Source organism: Barbus barbus (assembly GCF_936440315.1).
Source record: "Barbus barbus genome assembly, chromosome: 25".
In the NCBI taxonomy this organism is placed as follows: domain Eukaryota; kingdom Metazoa; phylum Chordata; class Actinopteri; order Cypriniformes; family Cyprinidae; genus Barbus; species Barbus barbus.
In genome coordinates, this window is record NC_136753.1 from 595216 (window position 1) to 622073 (window position 26858).

The 26858-nt window shown below is 39.6% G+C and overlaps 1 protein-coding gene across 1 annotated transcript in view; it reads left to right on the forward strand.

Moving 5' to 3' along the window:
- Positions 1–15286: 15286 nt before the first annotated feature.
- Positions 15287–26858, forward strand: part of cacna1ib (calcium voltage-gated channel subunit alpha1 Ib) — a gene marked incomplete at its 3' end in the record, with an annotated part of 82669 nt that continues 71097 nt past the window's right edge. The window contains exon 1 of the mRNA XM_079377143.1: positions 15287–15444. The remainder of the gene's footprint in view (positions 15445–26858) is intronic.

Below are 26858 nucleotides of genomic sequence, written 5' to 3' on the forward strand. Positions count from 1 at the left end.
GTGTGTGTTTGTGTGTGTGTGTGTATGTGTGTGTGTGTGTGTGCAGTGTCTCATTGCAGTGCAGCAGCAGCATCTGGAGGTTTGCCACTCTATTAAACGACTCAATTAAATGACTTGGAGCGAAAGTTTGAGTCTCTCTCTCTCTCTCTCACACACACACACACACACACACACACACACACACACACACACACACACACACACAGAGAGTGTGTATGTGTGTAACAGGAGATAATAAAAGACGACACAATGAGTTTTCCTCTTTTACCCAGAGGCTGAATCTCTGTACAAGAGTCTCTCTCTCTCTGTGTGTGTGTGTGTGTGTGTGTATGTGTGTGTGTGTGTGTGTGTGTGTGTGTGTGTTCAACTAAATGGCTTTCATTCACTTATTTCACACATTCAACCATTTTATAGTGAGTGTGAGACCGCAGTGGTGAGATCAGTGTCTGTTTTTTTTTTCCAGCTCTTTGTGTTTTATTATTGTTTTCATTATTATTAATTATTAATTATTCATTTTATTATTATTTTTTTTAGTTTTATTGGGTTTATTTGTATTTTTCTGCTGTATTTTGGACATATTTCTGTGTATGTGATGCTTGATATCAGTTGTGGAAGCTGGTCTGATCTGGAGCTTTACTCCGTAATCATTCTGTCACTCAGAGACGCTGTGAAGCGAACGAGAGACACTGAAATGGATCTGCAGATTCTCTCTCTCTCTGCTTGTTTAATCACAGATGTTTTAACTTACACCAGACTGCATGTTTAAAAGGTGATCGGCCTCTCACTGGTGTGCAGTGGATGACTGTAGAGACCACACACATCTGAACGTGATCTCCACAGGAGTGTATAGCAGTAAAGCCATGTTATGTTGAATGCAAGATATTTCATATACATACATCACCACAGCAACACCTTAGCAACCACCTACTTTACAACACCATTGCATTAGTGGTGAGTTTTGCACAGGTATTCACATTCTTGAAATCTGTTTTGTATAAATTTGAATGTTGTATCTGTGTGTGTGTGTGTGTGTGTGTTTTCTGTCAGCAGGTGTTGTCATATTGTAGCGGCAGTGCTCCTCTCTCTCTCTCTCTCTCTCTCTCTCTCTCTCTCTCTCTCTCTCTCTCTCTGTTACCGGGGAAACACCCAGGTGATGCTCAGAGGGTTTTCGTGTCATTGGTGAAATGATGGCGTTATTAATAACCATCATCAATATTTCAGTCCATTCAGGAAAAGCCATTCGACTCATGAAACACACCACCACGTCTGCCTCAGTCCTGCTGCTTTTACTCCTGCTGGATAAATGATTATTAAAGGTGCTGCATGTAATTTTTCAGAGTGTATGAAAGCATAAAAATCCCACTATATGTATGCAGATATTTAGGAAACATGCTAACTTTACATACTAACAGCTCTGATTGGATAAGCTGTGTTTGAAGTCATTTTCAAATGCAGATAAACACACTCGGAACAGTATTAAGACACTATTAAAGGGGTCATATGATGCTTTTTTAAAGATCATTATTTTGAGTATTTGGTTTAACAGAATATGTTGACATTATTGTAGGTCCACTATGCCCCGCCTCTCTCAGACGCTTCGTTTTCTACAAAGCCCCTCCTTCTGACAAGTGCAGTCTGCTCTGATTGGCCAACTGACCCAGTGCATTGTGATTGGCCGAACACCGCAAGCACGAGTTGGAAATGTAACACCCCTTACCATAATCGCAAGTTTCAGCTTTCCAATAAATATAAAGACAGTTAATAATGTCCTTAGTTTTACCATCAGTTCAAACCCGAGAGGAGAACGCAGTCGCGTGACAGACACAGAGATGAAGCTCATATGTGTTTTTGCAAGCTGCGGTTGTGTGAACTTGTCTCCCTCTCTCACACACGTGAGCACACACACACACACACACACACACACGATGCGCAAAACTCCGCATTTGAGCAGTTAATAGCAAATATTTAAACGAATAACAAAACATACAGTCGCTGATTCAGAAGCGCCAGATTGTCAAAGCAAAGTCAGAATCACCTCCTCTCCTAGGTTCACGAAACGGTCTTCCATAAAATGCGTTGCTGTTCTGTTGTAAGTAATCTGAATGATTCCTAAATGCATCTACTTCCGGAAGGCCAAATAAAGTGCTTTTGCTTTCTCCTAGAAACACAGCGTCTCCCTGACACAGCTGCATCCACACTACTGCTGTTACTGAAACCACAACGCCTTTCCTTGCATTACGCAAACATTTCCACATCGTGCACATATATGATTGTGTTATTTAGATTTAGCAAACCAAATAATGTCAAATTCATGAGCTGTGCTGACTGACTGCTGTGTTCTCGTGGGTGTTTGATTCGAGACATGAGGAGCTGCTCATAAATCAATGACAGCAGCCAGAGCATCAACAAGTGAAGAAGATCACAATCAGAGAGGCTGAGCAAAACGTTTAGGACATGAAGAGTGTGAGAATACGAGAGAGAACAACTTAGTGATTACTCTAGTGCTCTGATTGGACAAGCAGCGCTCTCAGTCTTTTGATTGGTCATGAGCAGCCTTATGAGTGTTTTGATTGGTCAAGAGTTAAGTTTTAAATGTTCTGATTGGTTGAGCAGCGTTCCAAGTTTTTTTGCTTGGTCACATGGAGTTTCAAGTGAACTGATTGGTTGAGTGGAAGTTTGAGTGTTTGGTCAAGTGGCATTCAAAGTGTTCTGAATGGTCGAGCGGTTGTCCGAGTGTTTTGATTGGTCGAATAGCGTTCACAGTGTTCTGATTGGTTGAGCAGCAGAAGCCTTATTGTTCTTATCGATTGAGAATGGCATTGTGAGTGTTCTGATTGGTCAAACGGTCAGTGTTCTGATTGGTTGAGTGGTGGTCTTAGCGTTGTGATTGGTCAAATGGTTATCCGAGTGTTCTGATTGGTTGAGTGGTGGTCTTAGTGTTCTGATTGGTCAAATGGTTATCCGAGTGTTCTGATTGGTTGAGCAGTGTTCTGAGTGTTTTGATAAACAGACCAGCATCTCAATATTGAGTTGGTGTTTGTGTGGCTCCACTGGTGTGTGTTTGTGTGTTTCAGAGGACTGTCGGTCTGTGTATTTCTGATTAGCTTTGACTTCTGAGTCTTTGTTGACTGTGGAACTGAACACAATTACAGAGCACTTTGTGTGAAATGTCAGTGACCTGATATGAACTCCATGCTTACAGTACTTTTTAAAATTGAAGCTGGTTTACCTGCATGTGTAACTGTTGTGTGGAAGTCTGAATATCAGTCATGTGATCGCCTGTAATCCAATCACAGCCATTATAATGTGTGTGATATTTATATTCATGCACACATTTATCTAGTCCAGTGTTTAATGTTATTTATGAATCATTTTCACCGTTGAGACGTCTGCAGAGGGAGGTGTTGTCAGATTCAGCTCACTTCAGGACACAATTACCAGGCAGCTATTTGCAGTGGGATTGTTTATTAGCAGGTGGGATTAATTACAGGGTGAGACAAGAGAGAGAGAGATAGACTGTGTGTGTGTGTGTGTGTGTGTGTGTGTGCTGCCGCCCATGCAGAGAGATCAGTCCTGAGCTGCTATTCATAGACTTCACCACTGAAGACTGTCTGTCTGTCCTTCAGTACACACACACACACACACACACACACACACTCACACACTCACTCACACACACACACACACACACACACACACACACACACACACACACACACACACACACACACACTCACACACACACTCACACACACTCACACACTCACACACACACACACACACACACAGATATATGAGTCATGACACATTTGATAGCAGTCATTAAATGTTTCATCGCTTCTGCTGTGTTGAGGGTTAATTTCCTGCCCAGAGAGGAAGTGACATGAAAGTCAAGCAAAACTTTGTGAATCTCACTCTGTCAAGAACACGTTGCTCATATTTCCTAAATTTACAAAGTTAAAAGAAAGAAATTATGATTTTTTTTAAATAGTTTTTAATTGTGATATTTGTTTATTTTTAACATTGATAGTTAAACACATTTCACCCTTATTTTATAGTTATGCTAATGTGAAACAAATAATATTTACAAACAAGTATTTATTCATTATTTAGCACATCAACATTTGCTGAATGCCAATTAAAATCCAATCATTGTAGTATTTTCTATAATAATACATTTCCAGGCGGTTTTCTAGGATTTTGGTAGCTCAAAATGTATTTAACTAGCCTGAATAATAATAAAAAAAAGACATCGGTTGAACTTCACTGTGGACAAATCAGCATGATCAAAAACTTCTGTGATTGTATTGTTCCTTCAAATAACATATCAAGAGAGAAGGAGTGCAACGGGTCACAAATCTCACGGTTTAGATCATATTCCAGATTTTGGGTCACAGATCGAATCATTTTTTTGGATGAGCAAAAAGAAATAAATGGTTTGTTATTATTTAAAGAACACTTCTTCAGTACCACAGCAAAAAAATTAGTAGCATAACTAATAAAGGTCAAACATTATTAAAGACAAGCGAACCGTTAATAAATTGCAAGCATAAAATAAATAAATGAAATAGAACCGAGTTACAAATGAAATAAGGTCTAACATTAGTTTTCAGGCACAGAAATGTAATAATTAAGTGTAAAATAACACTGCATAGTGTTCACTGTACAAACGAAATGTAGATGAATCTTTATTAAAATCTTTGAGCGTGTGTGCGCGACTCGAGTACTGTATCGAGTTCAATTTTGACTCTTCTTATGCTTGAGGGGTTTAAAATGCTTGAATGCTTAAAGTTGCAACACGTACAAATGGTCAGATATGATCTGTTTCACCAGTACAAGTGAGTGAACAACGCGAATCAAGGAAGGAATTTTATATCACTACTCCGTATAGGCCAGCAGGCACTGATGCAGTTTGGTAGAGAAGATACAGGAAAACAGATATATAGGCTAGTAATGAGAATCATCAATGAGAATAATTTGAGTTGCAAAAAACCCTCAAAAGATGCATTTCATTAATGATATTATTGAGTAAATGTGTTTAATTGATATAAACAGCCATAATGCAACACATCTTAATGTCCTAAAAAAGGCCTAATTGTCTTTATGCACAATATAATTAAAAACTCTTCCTCTTATTTTGGGCTGTAATGTAATGTTCCATGTTCATTCATGTTAAACCTTCAGCTCTGTGTGTGTGTGTGTGTGTGAGATGTTTGTCTGATCCTGTATTTCGGCACATTCTCTTCTTCTGTTTCTCGTCTCGTGCCGGTTTTTTTTTACCTCCCCCTGTGTTTCTGTCTCTTTGTTAAACAAGAGTGTGTAGGTGTGTGTTTTACACTTATGTAAATTGTCACGTTATGCAACGTGAGGTGTGTGTGGCTTATATAGAGCTCAATATAGACTGAGCTTATAGATCTTGATATATTTCTGTGTGTGTGGAGTCCTGTAATCACTCTGAGTGTTCACTTGTTTTCTGTAGTTCAGAGCAGAAGTAGTGTTTGGAACACATTATTTTGTGTTGTGTGTCAGACGGGCTGGGCTGTGTTTGTCTGGGTTGGAGCGGCTGTAGGGTTTCACCCCAGTAATGTATAATTCAGACTGTCCCAGTTCTTCATAATGACCCTCATCAGTTGTGATCTGAACGCAGCTCATAATACCACACCACAGCAGAAAATATCATATTCATGCAGAAACACAAGTTTATAATGTGTCAAATCCTACACTAGATAAGCTCATTATTCTTAAGAATGTTAAGCAAAGTGAGCTGAAATAATCATAAGATGTGATATCTGTGGCTGTTTTTGATGTGATGGTGTGTCGATTGATGCCACAAAGCTGAGAAAAGTTTAATTTAATGCAAATGAGCAGCAGTGGCGACTGCCTATAGGAGTGAGATGTGAGGTCATGTGACGTGTCCGTCAGTAAGATGAAGCACTGCTCTGTGATTGATTTCTGCACACATGCAGTGTTATTATGATAAGGACTGAGAGGAACAGTCAGACTGATTCATATATCGATTATCTTTCCTCTCATATGATGATCGTGATGTTCTATAAGTTTTATGTATTTATTTATTCTTTCTTGGTTTAACCGCAGTGACAGGGAGCAGGGGGCGGGGTTTCGCCTAGCACAGTAACATAACACGTAGCAAAGTTTATAATAAATAAATAAAAAGAAAACAAGTAGAGAATAGAAAAAGAATAGGGAAAGCTAGTGTTAGCGGGACAGTTTTATTAAATAAAAATAAAAAGTCAGTAGAACGGAAAAAAATAGATAATGCTTAATTGTGTTAGAAGGTCATTATTTATAATACATAAAAAGAAAATAAGTAGAAAGACTATAGAGAAAGAATAGAGAATACTAGTGTTAAAGGCTCTTTTTCTTTTTAAATAAAACAAGTGGTTAGAATAGAAACAGAATAGAAAGTGCAAATGTTTGAAGGTCAAGTTTTTTTAATAATAATACAAAAATAAAAATAAAACAAGTACAATAAAATTAGAATTAGGATTATTAGTTAGAGGGTCAAATGATTAAGGTGCTTGGATTGAGTTGGGTAGGTCACCAGGAGGGAACAGCTTATGTAAAAGTCCATGTAGTAGAATGCAAAATGTTTCAATACAAGTATTTAAGTCAATGCAATATGAATATGAATAATGCAATGAATGCAATATTTAAAAACTTTAACCCACTTGGGAAAATCAACCTTTCACAACAGTTTAAAAGCCCAATTCTGTGAAACAAATGCGGACTTGTCAACCCTGCTGCAGGAGTCACAGGTTGAGAATAAGGAGAGATGTCTGACAAGACCATGCTGGAGTATTTGCTGCTCAACAGATCATTCAAAAGAGATTTAAATACTCCACATACTCAGAGCTGCTCCCCGATGCACCAAAATTATATACAATTCGAATGTTTAAAGGAGTGGACATGAAAATCGCGGGACTGAAATTGTGGCAACAGGCGGCAATGGTCAGGAATTCAGCTGGAGCAGGATTAAGAAAACACCCGAATCCCAGACATTTTGGGATGTATTTTTTTAGGTCCAAAAAGAGGACATGTCCAGCAGAAAAAGAGGACGTATGGTCACCCTAACAGTGACACATTGTCTAAGTACCCCATAATACAATATTACAGCCATCCAAAGACATCCATATAAAATGCAGCAATATTCAGACTCGTAGTGTGTGTGTGTCCTGTTTTACTGTGATCAGAGCTGTTCTAGAACATTTCTAAGCTGGTCTGGGTTGAATCTCTCATAGAAAGAGTGTGAAGTGTTTGTGTCCCAGTGTAGTGCTGTGGTTCTCTGAGCTGACAGCAGATGGATGAGTGTTTCCCGGTTCAATAGACATGTTTTTAATGTTGTTGAGAAGGCCGAGGGCCTTGACCAGGGTTTGTGTGTCCGTGTTTAACTGTACGAGTGTGAGGATTGATGGGATGCTGAACAGGTGCTTGTGCTCTGGATCTTGTAAGGATGTTTGAATCTGTGTCTCCGGATGTCTCTGTGTGTCTCAGAGGTTTTCAGTGTGTCAATTCAATTCAATTAAGCTTTACTAGCATGACTGTGTAACACAATGTTGCCAAAGCATTAAAATACTGTATATTTAACAACAACAACATAGATAACAAATAAATAAAATCCATCTAAATAAATGAAAAGATAAAGTAAGTCAGTTTAGAGTTAACTGTGTTTAACACCTAACATTGTGAATGGTTAATACAAATTTTGCAATTAGTGCAGCGGTGTTGTCATCTTCTCCAGGTAAGAAGGGCCTTTTCTCAGTATCACTAAGTTCAGTAAATGATGGGAAAGTCAGTGCTTGAAGTGGAAAAAAAGAAGTGCCGGTACTCACCCGACCCCCCTCCCCCATTTATTTATTTAAAATAAATAAGTACTTTTTAATAATTCACAATGTATGTATAGTGCCACAATCAATCTATCAATCACTAATTAAATAAAAGTTTTCAATACAAATTAGCACAAGTCAAGCTGCTATACCAAACCGGACCACAGGGAGACGCCAAAGACCACTAAATCACCTTCCTTTAATATACGGATCCATTCAGAATCGCTAAATCTCTGACCACCGCATAATCAGCGTTCATTATAAAACACTCTTGCTTTTAAGCCAAATACACGCTGAAACGAATAATCTTACTGCCATCTGGAAGTAAGTCACTATTCTCTCCGTAATCGCTGAAGAAATCGGCCGTGTTTTCTCTGCATTAGTGCTGTTTGAATTCGTTCCCTGGATGCTTGGACTTTCCAGGAGTTTACGGTTTAAAATGATGTGATTGCAAAAGCCTGCTTCTTTTTATTTTAAGATATGATTTTCGTTATAAAGTACTTTTTCAAATTAGTAATCAATAATTAATTATTATTCTACTACTCCGTGCGCCTCCCCTGACATGCTCTCGTGCACCACACAGTGAAGTAGACCGACTCTGCTTACGTTCATTCATGTGATTGATCCAGATGAGAGGGGATCCCGCCTGGGTAGTGTGATTTACATAGTCTCTATATAATTTCTAATCATATATGGGATCATATAGCCTAATCACCCAGACCCTGATGATTTTACTCATGTCAGAAGTGCCGGTACCGGCCCACTTCAAGCACTGGTCAAAGTGTATTTTTAGTGATTCATCATGAGTGTCTTTTAGATTTGTTGTCAATTTCTTTAATAATGGCTTTGGGGTTGAAGCTGTAGTCAGTGATGAGTTGGGTTTTATCAGGGGCGCAGATGGGATTTTTTAACTGGGGGGACCAAGACCCGGGGTGGGGTCGTTTTTTAAAAAATCGCTTAGTGCACGTTTAAGGAGGGGCCAGGCTGCCACTAGGCCAAAGTATACTTCGACTGTCCGCATTACGTCATTTTTGTCATCAAGAGTGCTCGTGGACAGATGCGCACCCCGTCCGCATGCAGGCAATTTTGGAGACCGCGCGGACGGTGAGCGTACAACAGCGCATGCGCGAGGTGAATGTCGAGCTCGTCCGTCTGTACTCATCAAGTATACTTTGAAAGCTGCACGGACGCGGCTGTGCGTGAGATGGAACGGAACGTGGAAAGTGAAGTATACCCGGGCCTTTAGGCTAATGTGCATAGCGGAAACCCTGATTAATCCTCTGTTTACCGATGTTACCTTTCGTAGAGAAAGTGAGGGGGACGGATCGGGACACTATGAATCTGGGGGGTCATGTCCCCCCTGTCCCTAGTGCCATCTGTGAGCCTGGGGTTTATGGACTAGCTGAAGAGCAAGCGTGTTTAGAGGATGAGATTCTGCTGAGGTTTCATTGGTGAGTAGGGCTTTAGATCGATGGAGGTGATGCCAGAACTGAACACATCTCTTCTGGATCTCAATCTTCAGTGGGTATAAACCTAATTGTTAATCGTTGATTTTCACCGCACACTTACTGTTGGTGTACAGAGACTGTATTTTACAGAGACCAATACCAATTTTTAGGAGTTTGTACAGTAAACCATCATGCCAAACTGATTCGAAAGCTTTTTTAAACATGCAAATATTTTCCTTTGTTTGTCCTTGATGTTTTTAAGAATTAGTGTATGAAGAGAGTAGAGGTGGTCAGATGTGCGATGTTTTGGTAGAAAACCAATTTGAGCTTTATTTAAAATATTGCATGTTGAGATGAATGTGACAATATGGCTGTTTATTATACTGCAGAACAGTTTTCCTAAAGTACTTCTCACACAGATGCCACGATAATTATCAGTCCTTCAAACCAGATCTCAGGGAAGTCACTGGACCATAAAACCAGACTGAATAATTTGGCTAGAGCTTTAAATGATGTTTTATTAACAAGGTTTGGGAGGAGCACAATCAGATAATCAGTCTGGCCTAGGTGGAGCTCGTCAGCTAATCACCTTAACAAGCACATCAGGTGTATATATATACAACCAACTCACCTCTGTTCTATGACAGTTTTCCGGCATCCCACCTCCATCCCTCCTCACTCTTACTCTATTTTCATCCTATTCTTGGGATGGGGGGGTTCTCTGGGTTCGGGCTCTATCTTGAGCTCTGAGCCCTCCCTCCGGACAGCATGCCGAATATGCTTACTAATTGCTCAGTCATATTATATGTTAGTGTGAACTTGTGAATCATTCAGTGTGTCTTTGAGTGTATGTGTGTCTTTTAGAGTGTCTGAGTTTCTCTTTGTGTCTCTGTGTCTCACAGTGTCCGAGTGTCTCAGAATGTCTCTGTGTTTCTCTGAGTGTTTCATAGTTTCTCAGTGTGTCTCGGCGTGTATGTGTCTCACAGTGTCTCGGAGTGTCTGAGTGTGTCAGTGTGTCTCACAGTGTCTGAGTGTCTCTGTGTGTCTCTGTGTTTCTCTGAGTGTTTCATAGTTTCTCAGTGTGTCTCGGCGTGTATGTGTCTCACAGTGTCTCGGCGTGTATGTGTCTCACAGTGGCTTGGAGTGTATGTGTCTCACAGTGGCTTGGAGTGTCTTAGTGTCTGAGTGTGTCAGTGTGTCTCAGTGTCTGAGTGTCTCTGTGTGTCTCACAGTGTCGGAGTATCTCAGATTGTCTTTGTGTCTCAGTGTCTCACAGTGTTTGAGTGCTGCAGTGTCTCTCAGATTGTCTCTGTGTGCCTTAGTGTCTCATCATGTCTCACAATAGGCACATTTCCATTACAGATTTGCGCAAAACTTTGGCATTTATAAATGTCGATAAAAAAGTATTGCAAAATGATGCCGTTTCCATTAACAGATGTTATGCGACAAAAACGTAATTTTTTTCCTCTCGCGATAAGTCATGGCAACGGAGTTTGATGGGATTTTGACAGATTTTGGCTATGTTTAATGGAAGGAGGCGCGTGCATGTATCTTTACAAAAGCAGTGCGGAGAGCTGCTTCAGAAACGTGTGCGACGCACCTCATATAAACACAAGCATAGACTAGAGTGGCTGAGATCAACTCCGGTGGCCGTATCAGAGCCACACTGCGTGTGCAGTGTAAATTGTCTAAACATGAATGGCAGGCAAAGCCCCTTATACTTGAGAGCGGCCACGTATTAAGCGTTTCTTGGAGGTTATAGTACATTGAAGAATGATCATATGACAATTTACATACACCATGTGACCTGTAAATGAGAAAAAAACATTTCCATTGCACTTTTGCGAATTATTCCTTTTTCGCATTGCCTGAAAAACCACCTCATGCGAGCGTAAAAACCTTTTTGCGATATATGGGCATTTTTGCGAAATTTACGCGTCTAGTCTCTGAGTGTCTCAGTTTCTCAGCATCTCAGATTGTCTGAGTGTCTGAGAGGTTCACGGTGTGTTTGAGTGTGTCTCAATGTGTATCTGCATGTCTCGATGTGTCTCTGTGTCTCTGTGTCTCAGAGTGTCTCATGTCTCACAGTGTCTGAGTGTCTGAGAGGTTCACGTGTGTTTGAGTGTGTCTCAATGTGTATCTGCATGTCTCGATGTGTCTCTGTGTCTCACAGTGTCTGAGTGTCTAAGATTTTCTCAGCATCTCTCAGTGTGTCTCAGATTGTCTCAGAGTGTTTCGTGTGGACTGGAGTGAGTCACTGTTGTTCCTGCAGGAGCTCGGGGTCATTAATCATGTGACGTACCTGAGCCGTCTGGATGAGGAACAGATTACTGCTTCCCTCTCAGACAGGAAACACACACTGCTGATTTATAACACGCTATTTTACAAGCGCTGCAGTGACTCCTCAACAGAACCCAACGGCTCATTTTGTAGCGTTTTATAATGAGAGTGAAGCCTAAACAGCAATAATTCAGTTTTATTTAACTTTTCTCAATCAAAACCTTCTCAATAAAATGACTCATTTGTGTATAATGAGCTGTGCTCTGATTGGCTGTGCTCAGTTCGGTTATATGTTACTGAGCTCCTGGCTGTAATGTCATGAAGGTTCGTGAATGAATCCAGGTCTGCGTTTTGTTTAGGAAGAGCGAGAGACGAGCAAGTTGGAGGTTTGTGTCTGTCAGGATGTTTATACAGCAGACAGATTTCAGCTCTGCTCCGGCTGTAAACACACGTCACATTCTCAGCGCACACACACACACACACACACACACACACACACTCTCTCTCACACACACTCTCTCTCTCACACACACACACACACACACACACACACACACACACACACACACACTCTCTCACACACACACACTCTCTCACACACACACACACCCACCCACACACACACACACACACACGCATCTGTTTGTGTCCTATAGCTTTTATTTTTAGTTCAACTGTAGTATTAGTTTATTTTGTGCCAAAGCAGTTTTTCATGACTTAAACATAAGTTACGCCGGATGTAGTTTTAACACAACACAAACAAAATAATATATTTAATGTGATGCATACTGGTCAGTCATGCATAAAATGAGTAAGAATGAAATTTGAGTAATAAACAATGTTTTAAATAGACAATAATTAAGTTTATACATTTCTCATCAGTTATTCAATGTTATATAAAACACATATGCCACACAATCCTGCACATCCAGCCATATTTGAACCATATTCATAGTTTTTAATTGATGAATGTAATTATTTTCATGCTGATTCTATGCAAATTTAAATAAATACAATTTGATAATGACTTAAAAGCAAGTAAATTAAAATTCTTAATAAGCTATGTCATGATTTAATGCTTGAGTGTAACATGGACACTAATGTGAGGTGTTTTTCTTTTTTATGGATTGTGTGTGTAATGTGTGTGTTTGTGTGTGCGTTTGCATGTGTGTTTCATCATTTCTGAGGTCATTCCAGCAGGTGTTCATTAGGTAAGAAGGAATTGGGGGTATGCAAATGTCATTAGTTTCAATCCTACAATGCGGCACCTGTGTGTCCTGCTGATTGGAGGAGAAGCAAGAGGACACACACACACACACACACACACACAGCGGTGAAGGGAAGTTCAGATCGTTTTACTGACTCTCTCGTTCAATCTCACTCAGCTCATTCATCATTCCTGATGCTCAAACTGCAGATCTTGATGCTACCAACATCAACGTCATGGGTTTGATTCTGTCAATGCAATGCAAGTCGCTTCGGATTAAAGCTTCTGAAAAATACATTCATGTAGAATGAAACACTCTTTATTCAAGCCATTTGTTATATTTTAAATGGTCGAATTCTGCCCAAATAGCCAGAATCACATCTGTTCTAGATTGAGCTGAGTCTCGTTGTGTTTGTGAATGTAAGACTGTTCTAGATCAGTGACACATGACCTTTGACCTCATCAACAGCAGACGTGTGTTTCTCCTCCTGTATGGAGTGTAGCGTGTTCTGTAGCTCAGGTCTCCTCACATCACAGCAGCAGTAGTGTGTTTGTGAGTCCAGCAACTGAACAGGACAGCTGATCTCTCATAGCGGGTCATTAAACCGTTAGTGCAGTCACCGGAGCTGTGGCCTCTCGTTAAAAACCCTCGTTTACTTCACACTGTGTGTGTGTGTGTGTGTGTGCGTGCCTAATTAACCATATTTTGGGGACAAATTTGTACCCAAAAGTGAGGTAAACCTGACAAAATCTCCAAAAACCAAAGTTTAGGTGTAGGGTTGGTGTAGGGCAATAGCACATACAGATTGTTCAGTATAAAAACCATTACGCCTATGGAGAGTCCCCATTTAGATAGCTAAGTAAACGTGTGTGTGTGTGTTTGGTCAGCAGATGGTGAGTGTCTGTGTCTATAAACACTTATTGCTCAGCGGATCAGCACTGCATTGGCTCACATTGCTTTTGGGAAATGCAACCCAGGAGAACTTGAGAAATTAGAAATGTTTGAGTTCATTTTAAGACCTCTGAGGTTTGAGTGCAGACTTTGGTATTGCGGCACATCTGAGTGCAGTCTGAGATCTCCTTTGAAACTCTAGTGGAGAAACTTTACAGGAGTCTTTTTCTCAGGAGAAACATCTGAGAAACAGAAAACTCATTTGAGCATCTTTCTCTCTCTCTGTGTGTGTTTGTGTGTGTGTGTTTTGCTCCAGCAGTGTCTGTCTGACCTGGAAACCCACAGACAGCAGCACTGAAACCTCTCTGTATTTTACATATTAATGAAAACATGATTTAATGTGTTTATTCATCTGAGACCATTGACTCCACACAATGTAGCTGATTTACTGTCCTCGTGTAGACATTTGGACACACACACACACACACACATGGAGATGGATTGAGATGGTGAACAGGTTAAAGAGAATGTGATGAAGAACATAACAGAATCATTACAGACATTGAACAGCTGATGTGAGTAAATACATTCACATTGTTTGTGTGACAAAACACATCTAACTCAGATTTGATGTGTAACTGGTTAATAGCTGGTTAACACATCATATTTAAATGGGACTGTAGTAATGATCATCTGATGTGATTCCAAACATATGTTGTGATGCCAGAGTTTTATTTATTTGTCGTCCTCTAGACTTTAACGTGCTGACATTAAATGGATATGTCAGCTAGATCATTCTGTTGTCATTTACTCTTCCTCATGTCTTTCCAAACCTGTTCAAACACAAAGGGAGATATTTTGAAAAACTGTAAACAACAATATTGGACCCCATTAAATTTCACTGTATCAACAAAAAAGCAGAATTTATATCTTGCATTTCTGATTTTCTTTCCAGAATTCCAAGGTTATCTCAATTTTGAGTTTACATCTGAAGTTCTGAAAAATCTAAATTGTGAGGTAAAAATAGCTTTAGACCCTCAGTAAACACAGGCCAGACAATCACACGAACACAAACGACACATGAGAACAGATGAAGACGAGCCTCTGATTTCTGATCCTGTGACCGATCATGTGTGCTTCTCTACTGTAAGTCGGCTAAACACATAAATGTAAATGTTATGATGACCGCAGCATCAGATGATCACCGACGCAGTGCTTGAACATCACTGTGTTGATTTAATGTTTGGTCTCTATTCAGAGCAGCTCATTCTTTATGTGTGACTACAGGAATGTTTATAACCAACCCTTTTATTTAGCTTTTACCCAGCGGTCCACCTTTACCAACCACTCAGCAAAATAAGTTTATTTTTGTTGATCTGAATGAATAGAGAAATGTGTGCAGGTCAGAAAGAACTCATTCAGAGACTCAAGAAAAAGTGCTTGACCACTACTTGATTTTGTCCAATAGGAACCTGTGAGATCATTAACTGTCTCTTTCATTGTAGGCGGGTCAAAAGCCATGACATCAGAGGAGGAGCGGCCTGCTGTGGTGAGGGCGGAGCCACACGTGGACCTCTGCGCCTCCCCTGGCTGGGATGGGCTTGTTGAAGAAGAGGCGGAGCCTGCTGAGCAGGAAGAGGCAGGGCCGGCGGAGCAGGTGCAGGAAGTGGCTGATGATGTCAGCAGTGAGTTAAGCGCTCTGGTCGTCCCGTACCCAGAACTAGCGCCCATCGTCTTCTTCTGCCTCAAACAGACCACATGGCCTCGCAACTGGTGCATCCACATGGTGTCCAGCCCATATCCTTAACAACTGAACTAGTGTTTATTTTTATATTGTCTGTTTTAATTTTAAGTACAGTTTCAGTAAATTTTTTGTGGAACCTGGAACCTTTATCAAATTTGTGTCAGAGTTTATATCTTGCTTTTCTGATTTTTTTTCCTCAAAATTGCAAGGTTATATGTCTGAGTTTATATCTTGCAGTTCTGAAAAATCTAAATTGTGAGATAAAAAGTAGCAATTATCCTATTTTTTTTTTAAATCTCATGGGAAAAATAGGTTTGCATATATTTTAGTACATCAGGTTAAACAAAATAAATATGAGAAATGTTACTTTGACAGCGTGATGAAATATAATATATATTTGTAATATTAAATTTTATTTCAGTTTACACATTTCAAGTAACAAAAATGGTTTTAATTTAAGTTAAGCATATGTGTTAACCAGACAAGTTTTTGTGTGTGAACTTGACAAGTAACAGGATATTTCATTTAGTTAGCCCCGCCCACAGTCACATCTCATTGGTCCACATCCTGCTCCACATGCCTGCATATTAAGCATGTTTCCTCTGATTGGCTGTAATTGTGTGAAGATGAATAGCTGTAAGCGAGTCTCGTGGCGTCTGCTCAGGACACGTGTTGTTCTGCTGAACATCTCTTTCCCAGGGTGACTTTCAGTATAACTGTGAATAATAATGGATCGTCATCTGTGATGAAAATATAATGATAAATCAGTGGCCGTCTGCTTCAGTCTGTGTGTGTTTTCGCTCTGAGGTTGAGAATATAATTACAGTGTGTGTGAGATATTACAGCTGCATATTTTCCCTTTTAAAGCTTCTCTTACTGTCTGTTATTTCAGCTCAGATGTGACCGGGCAGAATCTGAAATGTCAGTGTTTAGTCAACTATAGTCTCACAAAGTATTCAGTCTGTATATCATTTGTTTATTCTGGCCAGGATCCGCCCACTCAGAAAGGAAGAGCCGTTTGATTGACATCTGAAGTGATGTGGCCGCTTGTATGTGCTGTTTTTGGTCATCAGACATAGAAAACTCATAAAACACAGGCTTTGTGATAATGAATGTCTTGTGTATGTGCATACAGTCAAAACTCTGAATATTTTTCACAGATTTGATGTGATGAAACTCAAAATGTGTCAGTCCAGTGACTAGATCTTCCTCAGTTGCTCACTAACACAGATTTGTGAACAATATTTGAGAGAAATAGGCGTTTTTTTGTACATAGAAAAAGTCTTCTCAGATAGCACACGTACGTCTGCAAGATGTCTTGATCCGGAAAGCATCTGCTGTCTACAAACGTCTGACAGATGTCTTTAAGATGTCAGTTTTACACACATTCTAAATCATAAACATCTAATAGACATCTACTTGACATTAAAAGTAAACGTCCTATAGACGTATTGCAGATGAGCAAACACCCTAAAAAATACGTCTTGCAGATGTAAATGCAGACGTCAAATAGATGTCTCCGAGCAAAAACAAAAGTGTTGCATTTATAATTTTGTTCAGTGTAGATAACACATTTTTAAACTCATAAATTTTACAATTTTATACACAAAATGAGCTCATTTCATATTTGATGCCTGCTACAGGTCTCAAAATAGTTTTATAGCTAATAGAGTTGCTGAAATGGCGTTTGGTCTCGTACTGTATCGTGTCAGTGTGTGCACTTGCTTGGCCATTTTTAGTTGATAAACAGGAAAGTGGGTCCAGTTGAATTGAAATGGTGTAAAACAGGTTATTATACCGCGGCAGTCGTCGTGTGAAGCCCTCCTCGTGTAAAGACCATCGACTCTACCGTGCGACTCCACCGGGCAGGGACACCGGCAAGGGATAGTAGTATCGCTTTTTATTTTAGTTTTTTCATTTATATATTTATTATTGAAATGTTGTTATATGCATGTCAATTTTATTTAATTTCTTTATTTTCTTAAATATGTGGGTATATAGTATTTATAGAGTTGTAACATTTAGTTTTAGTTACTTTTTCTTATTTGTAAGTCGCTTTGGACAAAAGCGTCTGCTAAATGACTAAAGTAAGTAAGTAAGCTAATCATGTTACAGACCTGATGCCAATTAACTTAATTAGTTGCTAGATGTTCTCCCAGCTAAATCTTTTCAAAATGTCTTGCTTATTCAGCCCTTTGTTGCCCCCGTGGGCAGGCATCAAATTTGAAATGAGCTCATTTAGTGGATAAAAGTGTAAAATTTATCCGTTTAAACATTTGTTGTGTTTTCTATGTTCTATTGTGAATAAAATATTGGCTCATGTGATTTGAAAGTCTTAGTTTTCATTTTATTCAAATTTAAAGAAAACGTCCCAACATTTCCGGAATTCGGGTTGTATTTATAAAACATAAGTAATAAAATAATAAATAGATTGCATAAATTAAGTATGACTACAATGCATTGCTCACGTGGTCAGTCTGCTGTTTTTTTCTGTTTCAGAATTGTTGTGTTAGGGTTAGGAAATGTGATTGAAATGTGATTGAAGCCTCATTTTGGTGGGTGGTTTTGGAGTCTCGGTCTTCCTCCGTTCCTGGAGGTGATCTGAGCTCAGCAGGAGGTTTGTAGGCTGATGTGACGTCGTAGACCTGCTGTAGACCTGCATTGATCATCTCCTGCTGTTCTTCAGACAGAGATCAATCAAACCTGATCAATGCAGAGTGAAACGTCACCTGATCACTGTGTGATTGACGTCTCTGATGATCCTCTGTCAGATTCTGAAGATGCTGGATGATCGTCAGCTGACGGTGTGACGTGATGCCGCAGGTGTTTTCAGTGGGACTTTATGTGAAAGCGCTTGACTGAACGCTGTGCGGTCTGTGATTGTTCTCGTATCTAAAGACTGTCACTCGACCTCTTCGGTCTCTGTGTTTATGTGGAGTGATGACATCTTGCCCTCTCTCTCTCTGTCTCTCTCTCTCTCTCAGTGTGTCAGTGTCTCTCGTCCGCGGCTGTATTCTTCTCCTCAGTGCTCTTGTGTTTCTTCAGCTCTGGCAGTGAATAATGTCTCTAAATGTCAGGCGTCTTTTATTAGGATCAGAACGCCTCTGAAGGTGTTTGTCCGGCTGTCAGGCGGTGTGTGTGTGTGTGAGTGAGTCTGTTTTGGGTGTTTCGTGAGTCTGTATTTATTGTATAGTCTGTATAGTTTGTAAACTGATAATAATAACAGACTGCAGAGGAGGATTTAATTCAGATAATGGCCTGACAGTGTCTATGAATGGGAAACTTGCTCAAATCCTGTGACTATATCTTCCTCAGATGTGTGGTTGTTGAACTCGGTGCTTTCATCTGATATGAACTTGTGTATGTTAGAGCTGGTGGATTATGGATCAGTGTAGAGTTTGATTCAGAAACAGTGAAGTACCACAGAGGTCAGACAGATGCCACATTTATTGTGTGTGTGTATGTACTGGTATTCCCTACATTATGGGGTCTAAATGTTCAAGTATAGTAATACCAGTAAATGTTTGTGGGGACATTTTTTTGGTCCCTATGAGGAAAACAGCTTATAAATCACACAGATTTAAGTATTTTGAGAAACTAAACATGCCTGTAGTTGTGTGTGAGGGGTAGGTTAGGGTAAGGTGATAGAAAATACAGTTCGTACAGTAGAAAAACCATTACAACTATAAATGAACCCATAATGACAGGAATACCTATGTATGTGTGTGTGTGTGTGTGTGTGTGTGTGTGTGTGTGTGTGATCATGCTGGAGATTTATTGAGGTCTGTTGAGATGCTGATCATCAGATGTCTAATGTCTGTGATATTTGCGTAATGTTTGTTGTCATTGTTGTGAGGTGAGGTGTTTAGTAGGTAAATGTCATGTTAACAGCATCATTTAGATTCACTGAGACGAGACGAGATGCAATTAACAGCTGTCTTTACCACTGAAATACAACAAACAAACAAACAAACAAGCCGTTTCCATCAGTATTCAGCGGATCAGTGCATCTGTCTTCCATCTCTGTGTGTTTCTGGAGGAGATTCAGAGTTTTCTCTGTCACATACATGAACAAAAGAGCAGTGAAGAGCCGTCATTATCCACTGGATCATCAGCTCTCTAAATCAGTTCTGGATGTTTGCTGTCAGTGAGTCTGTGCTCAACGGATTGAGTATCCAGTTAATGTTTACAGTAACCTGAAAACCCCTCGGAACCTGCTGTAACCATCTGGAAACCATCCAGAACACCCTAGAAACCACCTAGCAATGCCTAGCAGACGCTCTGTCACTGTGGCTGCAGGTCTTGCACATATAATATAATATAATATAATATACATTTTGTGAATTTTGTGATATTGAGCGTTGAGATTTCAGTGGATCCAGACGAGCTCCTGAGATACACATCAGCTCCGGAGCGAGGTGTGTGTGTGTGAGCGAGAGTGTGTGTGTGTGTGTGTGTGAGAGAGAGTGTGTGTGTGTGTGTGTGAGAGAGAGAGAGAGAGGGAGAGTGTGTGTGTGAGAGTGAGAGAGTGTGAGTGTGTGTGTGTGTGTGTGTGAGAGAGAGAGAGTGTGTGTGTGAGAGTGAGAGAGTGTGAGTGTGTGTGTGTGAGTGTGCGCGAGAGAGTGTGTGTGCGCGTGTGTGTGAGTGTGCGCGAGAGAGTGTGTGTGCGTGTATGTCCACAGCTCATCTCATCAGAGCTCCAGGGATTATCTGGCTTTATCGGAGCAGACACACTGAACGGCCTGATCTGCTGCGCTCTGGAACATCTGCTTCAGACGATGCTCTGCTGGTTTGTGGATTGTCAGTCGTGTCAAAAGTTTGGGGCGGGACTTTCTGTCTGACTGACCGATCACAGACAGGGGTGTATGTGTGGAAACTGCTCTGCAAACATTCACGATTTTCTTAATTTCCTGTCCTTCATCTTCATGTTTATGGCAGTAATCATCACACTGTAGGTTTGTGGTTGCTTCTCCTCCGTCTGTGTTGCTCATCCATCATTAACAGCCTTGTGTTCTCCTCGTCTCTGTTGATCTGCTTTATTTTCTTTTCCAATTTCTTTGTTCTATTTTTTTCTCATTGCTTTCAATTACGAACCACGGCAGCTGTTATTGCCATGGAGATTTAGAGATCACACACACACACACACACACACACACACACACATTTCTCTTCCTTTATTTTAAGCAACAAAAACAGAATCCAAACACCTTGGGAAGTCAGTTTGCAAGATGACAGGTTCACATGGCTAGCATACATTCACAAGTCCTTATATTTATAACAATCAACACTCAAGGATAGACAAAACATCTTTGTTTCCATATTTGCATACTCCCTATAATAGCTGAAACTGAACAACATTTAGTAAGTATTTTTGCTTTCTTTTTCTGCAATCCACCCAGCTGCAGTCCTTTAATCACATTCTTGTGCACATGACCTAAACTTCCAAATACTGGAGTAATTAACTTACACTGGAAGTCAAGTTGATGGATGGATTCAACCAATGGCTGATATTTCAGCAGTTTGGAAAGGTAACAGGTATCCAAATACAAGTCAAAACATCATCCAACTTCAATAACAAATACAGAGTTCAAGCCTCGTTTACAATCACAATATCAGGAGTGTTTGGAATGTTTTAATATAGTCTCTGTCAGATGTGTTATAATAGAACAATTCAACAGTAGTATGCTGGGAACTCTTACTGTCTTTATGTATTATTTTCAAGTCCTTTACAATCAAATCAACCAAGCGATCGCGTCTGGACCCATACAGTCCTTTATAGCAACAACATCCCTTTAAGATGTGAGCGACGGTTTCATTTTCCTGCTGATTTTGATGTAACAGGCAATAGGAGTTGTATTTTGACGGACACCATATTGACAAATTGTACATTGTTGGAACACATTGTAGTCGTGCTTTAATCATAAAAATTTGAATATCCTCTGAGATTGAAAAGTTCGTCAAAACAGAGTGTGATACTGAATGGTCAGCTGATTGGAGAAGTGCTAATTTTCCCTTTAGTTTCAAGCCCATCCCATGCTGAGCACTTTGAGTTTTTCTGAGATGAAGAAGTGAGATATGGCTGGGGTAGTCTTATTTCATCCAATGCATGAAGCATAACATCATGGGACAGTGAGCCAAAGGCATCACGGAAATCCAAAAAAACAGTGAAGAATCTTGCAGATGAATGTTTGAAATCATCAATTCCTGCTTCAAACAAAAATCGTGCTCATTCATTCCCTGTCTATTGATATATGCTTTCTGTTTTGATGAGAGTATTCCTGTCTCCACCAACCAGGGGAGGATTCTTGAGAGCACACATTTCATGAATACCTTATAAACTGTCGGTAGTAGGGATATATCTCTCCAAGTTGACGGGTCATCGGGAATATGATCTTTCTTAGGGAGTCGATGGATCAATGCCCCTTTCCATGCTTCTGGTACTTTACCGTTCGCAGATGCTAAATATATTAGTCAGAACTGGGCACAACGTGCTTTTACCAGATTTCAGCATTTCGTATGTCACACCATCAGATCCACTTGCTTTATTATTTGGTAAATTAATAATCACTTTTTCTGCCTCACCAACAGTAAATAGCGTTCAGTTCAGTTGACTATATTGCACCGGATTTAATGAGCCTGTCCATGGCGGCACACTTAGTGTAATTCTGGTCTTTCAGGCACACATTTGGAAGTGTAATACTTTTGCACAAGCTGCTTGCTATTTGTACAGGCTGGTGCACTTGGATAATTACTATTGTTAAGAATAACTTGAATTGCTTTAGCTTTTCTATTTTGCCATAAATATGCCAATTTGTCTTTGCCCACCTGCTTTTGCTCTTGAGTTGTACTCCGTGACGCCCCAAGTGCCGGCTGAACGACGTCCCGCAAGAAGCGCAGCTCCGGCTCAATCCAGCTTCCAAGGGAATCCCAGGTTTGAACTCGAGGGAGGCCTCTGTTGATTAATGGCATTTTCTTCAATACACGGATTGTAAACTTTAAAAAAGGTAATCCAAATGGTCTCCCATTTCACCAAGTAGTAGAACAAGTTCCGTTCTTGAAATAAACTCCATTTAGGATACAGATGAGATTAATCCATTTTGTTGGCGTTTCTCCAGAGAAAACGAAGTTGTGAAAATTTAAGACCGTCATATGCATACTATTCATGAGATCATACAATGCATTATAAGGTGCGTTACAAGGCATAATGAATGCATTTAATTACACTTATAATGCATTAGATATATAAAGGCTTTAAGTGTTACCGTTTAAAGGCATGCTCAGAGTTTGTGTTCCACAGAACTGTAATGCTTTGGAGAGAAAAGTAGTTGCTGCTGCAGTTTAGTTTCAGTAAATGCTCTTTAAATGCAAAATGCATAAAGTTAATGCTCTTTATGGAGATAAGGATACAAGATTTTCCATTTCCATTTATTCATTTAGTGAGATTTTTGGTTAAAAAAGACTTACCGAGTGAGGCAGGAGTGTGTTATATTCATCTGCTTGTGTTTGTGTAAGTCTGAGTTTTGGCCTTAAGGTTTCTCTCATGCTGCTTAATTTGCCTTAAATACCAGTTATTTGTGAGTTTTCTCCGCGTCCCTTCGCTCAGCTGCTATCAGAGGCGCTTGTGGAGCCTGTTTGTGTTTGAATTTGAAAGATTAAGGGCCCGATTGATCCGCTTGACTGAGAGAGATGACAAATCAAAGAGAAACGATTCACCTGCGCTGAATGAGAGAGATCTGAGCAGCAGAATGAAAGCGCCGCTGACAGATAACACCAGCACAACGCCGCAAAGTCTAATTAGCAATACAAATCCCTTTACTGGGACTATTCATAATGCAATTAACCCAACACATACACACACTTCTCTTTAGTGCTGTACATTCTGACACACTGTGAAGTAACAAGTGGAAACTGAAAAGAGAAACATCACAGTGTAGATGAAAACAGCATAATACCACACTGTTTAATGAACGACAGTCTGATTTAACATCTGTCACGCTGGATGATCTGTCAGATGTACTGTAGGGAGTCATATAGATTGACACACAACATGTGACAGACATTCAAATCACAGCTGATTATATGATCTGACTGATAAAAAAAACAAACACTTTTTTACATAAATTTGGATTCACATTTACTACATTTATTGTAGCCATTTCTATTCTACAGCACCTTCTGAACTCTGCCTCATTTTATTTTATTTAAATTACACACATATATATATATATATATATGTATATATTGTCAGGGTTGTGGGGAGAAGGGATGAGGCGAGGACTCAGTACTGCAGAGAATGGGCTTTTATTAATGATAAAACTAAACAAAACCAACCAAAACTACCCCCTAGGGGAAAAACAGGACAGCTGGCAGGCTAGGACAGGGCACGACAAGGCAAGGCAGGATCAGCACACGACAGGGGAACATACGACGACGAACTGGCACAGGACTGCAAACACAAGGACATTATAAAGGGAGCAAATGAGGCGAGTAATGAGGTAACAGGTGGGGCAAATTAACCAATAATCAGGAAACAAGGTGGGTGGGGTCAAGACAATTGACATGAGAGCACATGGCACATAGAACCAAACAAGACCAGCCATGTGCTCAAACAAAACAAAAACACAAGCACATGGCCAGCAAAACAAATCACTAGCCATGTGCAAAACAGGACAGGAACACGCAGCTAATGAGGAGAATCATAAGCCCGTGTTCACAAAAAACAAACATGAACGCACGCCGCCAGTGAAAAAACACCAGCTGCGTGCAACACAGAGCAAAACAAAAAGAGAAAAAGAGGACAGAACAAAACACACAGAGGACAGAGGAGCGCACTCAAAATCACACGCTCCAATCATTTTTAATTGTATATTTTATGTTTTAGATTTTATTATTATTATTATTTTATCAAAGCAATAATATTATGAAGTATTATTACAAAATATTTTTGTTGAAACTTGATGCATTTTATTTTTCAGGATTGACAGATGGATACAAAATTTCAAAAGAACAGCATTTTTTTGAAACAGAAATCTTTTTTGACATTGTTATAAATGTTTACAAAATATTTAGTCACTTTTGATCAATTTAATAATTCCTTGAAGAACAAAAAGTAGTATTCATTTATTTTTCTTTGTCTTACCGCAAACATTTAAATGATCGTGCATCTCAATTTTCACAAAAAAATAATTATTCCAAACTTTTGACTGGTAGTATATTACATTTGAAATGCTTTTTAGAAATAGTATAAAATAAAATATAAATATGTAAAAACAGCAAATGCATTGTTATAAATGGGTGTTTTTGTCAGGATGGGAAGCATGAGTTTGTGTGTTTATTACGTGTCTGAAGGAACACCGCTGATGATGCTCCAGTTAGTTTGAAGTGTTCAGTGTTGTGCTGTGATGTGATGGGAGTTTCTCTCTGTCACACATTCATTTGATTTCATTTGTGTCTCTGTTCTTTCTGGTCTCTCTGAGGAGTGTCCGTCGCTCGCTCCGCTCCCGCTCTTTTTTTCTGTTGCCACAGCAACAGGACGGTTCTGTCTTGAGGAATGCTGGCGGGATTCTGTTGCCATCGGCAGCCCATTTAACCGGTGAGCATCAGGGCTCCGCCGCAGCAGGAAACACTAGAAACAATACAATGATCCAAACCGTTTGACTGATGCTGCCGAGAGACTAGTCACCACAGAAAATAACCTCAGCCTCGTCCGTCACTGTGTTTACAGTAATCAGCCCCACCAGGGCTTTTCCCTATTCATTTTGTGATCAAAATGACAAAATGCCGTATTATGTATAATGTTAGTTGCACAATAGTCATACATGACACAGAGAACAAACAAAATGCATAAAGCTTGTTTATTTTGAAAATAAAACAAGTGACAGATAAGTACAACATAACGAATACAACAGTGCTTAATTTTAATCACTTTATTTGTTCTGTTCTGTTGTTGTTTTTTCATTAATATTAACGACACAGACAGCAGCAATGCTTTAGGAAACTCTGTGGCAGAATATATGCAGGGTTGCCAGGTCTTCAAAACAAAACCAGCCCAATTATGTTTTTTTTCCTGCAGTTTTTCCCTCTGTTGAAACATCATTCCGGTGAGGTCACTTTAACACTCAGACTTCAAAAGCAATCTGTGGCAACAGTGCACTGTGTTTCCATCCACCTATTTTTATGCACATTTTGGAATATCGCATAAAATAAATGCTGGATGGAAATGCCAAGATGTGCATAAATTCTAAAAATGTGCATAAAAATATATGCGCTCAACTAAGTCAGATACATATCAGATTCGTATAGATCTTGTAAGAAAACGTGCATACTACGATGGAAACACTTTTACCGAATAAATTCCTTAATGTGCATCAAAAAAGACGTGATTTTGCAATGGGACAGCATAAAACTGGACCAACCAATGTACAAATCTCATTGCACAGCATCTGAAATGCTAGTTTTTCTTTGTGATATTTAGCGCAAGTTAATCAGGAAGTGATCATTTTGTTTTCTTCAACTCTCTGGATGGAAACGATGCTTTATTCGCATATTTTTTGCAATGTTCCAATTTTGCGAAAGCCAATTCATAACTTTGGATGGAAACATAGGTATTGACATCACATGTGCGACATCTGTATCCTCATGAAAATAATGCATTCCAACTTTAATAAAATTAGGGATATTTATGATAAAATTTTTGTGAGCCCTTTATTTTTGCAGTTATTTCAGGGTGAGTTTACAAATGAAATAATGGGTTTTGTTGATTTTGCATTGTAATTCAGCAATGATGGAATCATGAAAAACTGGACTGCATTCATGCATTGAATGCAGAACAGCATTCCACCTCAGAAAGATGATTTAAACTCTGTTATAACATATTTTGATATGCACAAATGAATATAGTGGCTTCTTTCTATTTTTCATTGCTTGCTCTGTTATAAAGCGCTGTGCAGTGGAATGCTGTTTTAGGTGGAGTTGCAGTGGTTTTCGGGTGTGTTGGAGCTGCTGAAGCTTGATTTGTTCGTCAGGAGTCTGGTTTGATTACTCACTTGCTCTTGATGTGTTTGCTGTGTGTCGTTCATCATATTGGCGTGTCAGCGGCTCTAAATGACGCCGCTAAAGGTCAGCGTCTCGTCCCTCACTAGCGGTCAGCCGTGAGTGTGATTGTGTTTGTGCAGCGGCTGACAGATGATCTTCTGCTGATTCTTGAGTTACTAATGCAGAGAATCAAGCAATAAACTCTCCAATTAAGGTTTTAACTTATTATTTATTAGGAGTGTTATTTTCCTCATTTAGCCCAGAAAGTTTAAACTTTGATGAAATAATGTACATGGCTAAATCACATGTAACGAAGTGGACAACTGCTAAATTCCACTGTTAAATCATGCACTTTATATGCAATTAATTTGACATGTAGAGTTATTTTTCCCCAAACCCTGCTGCTCAA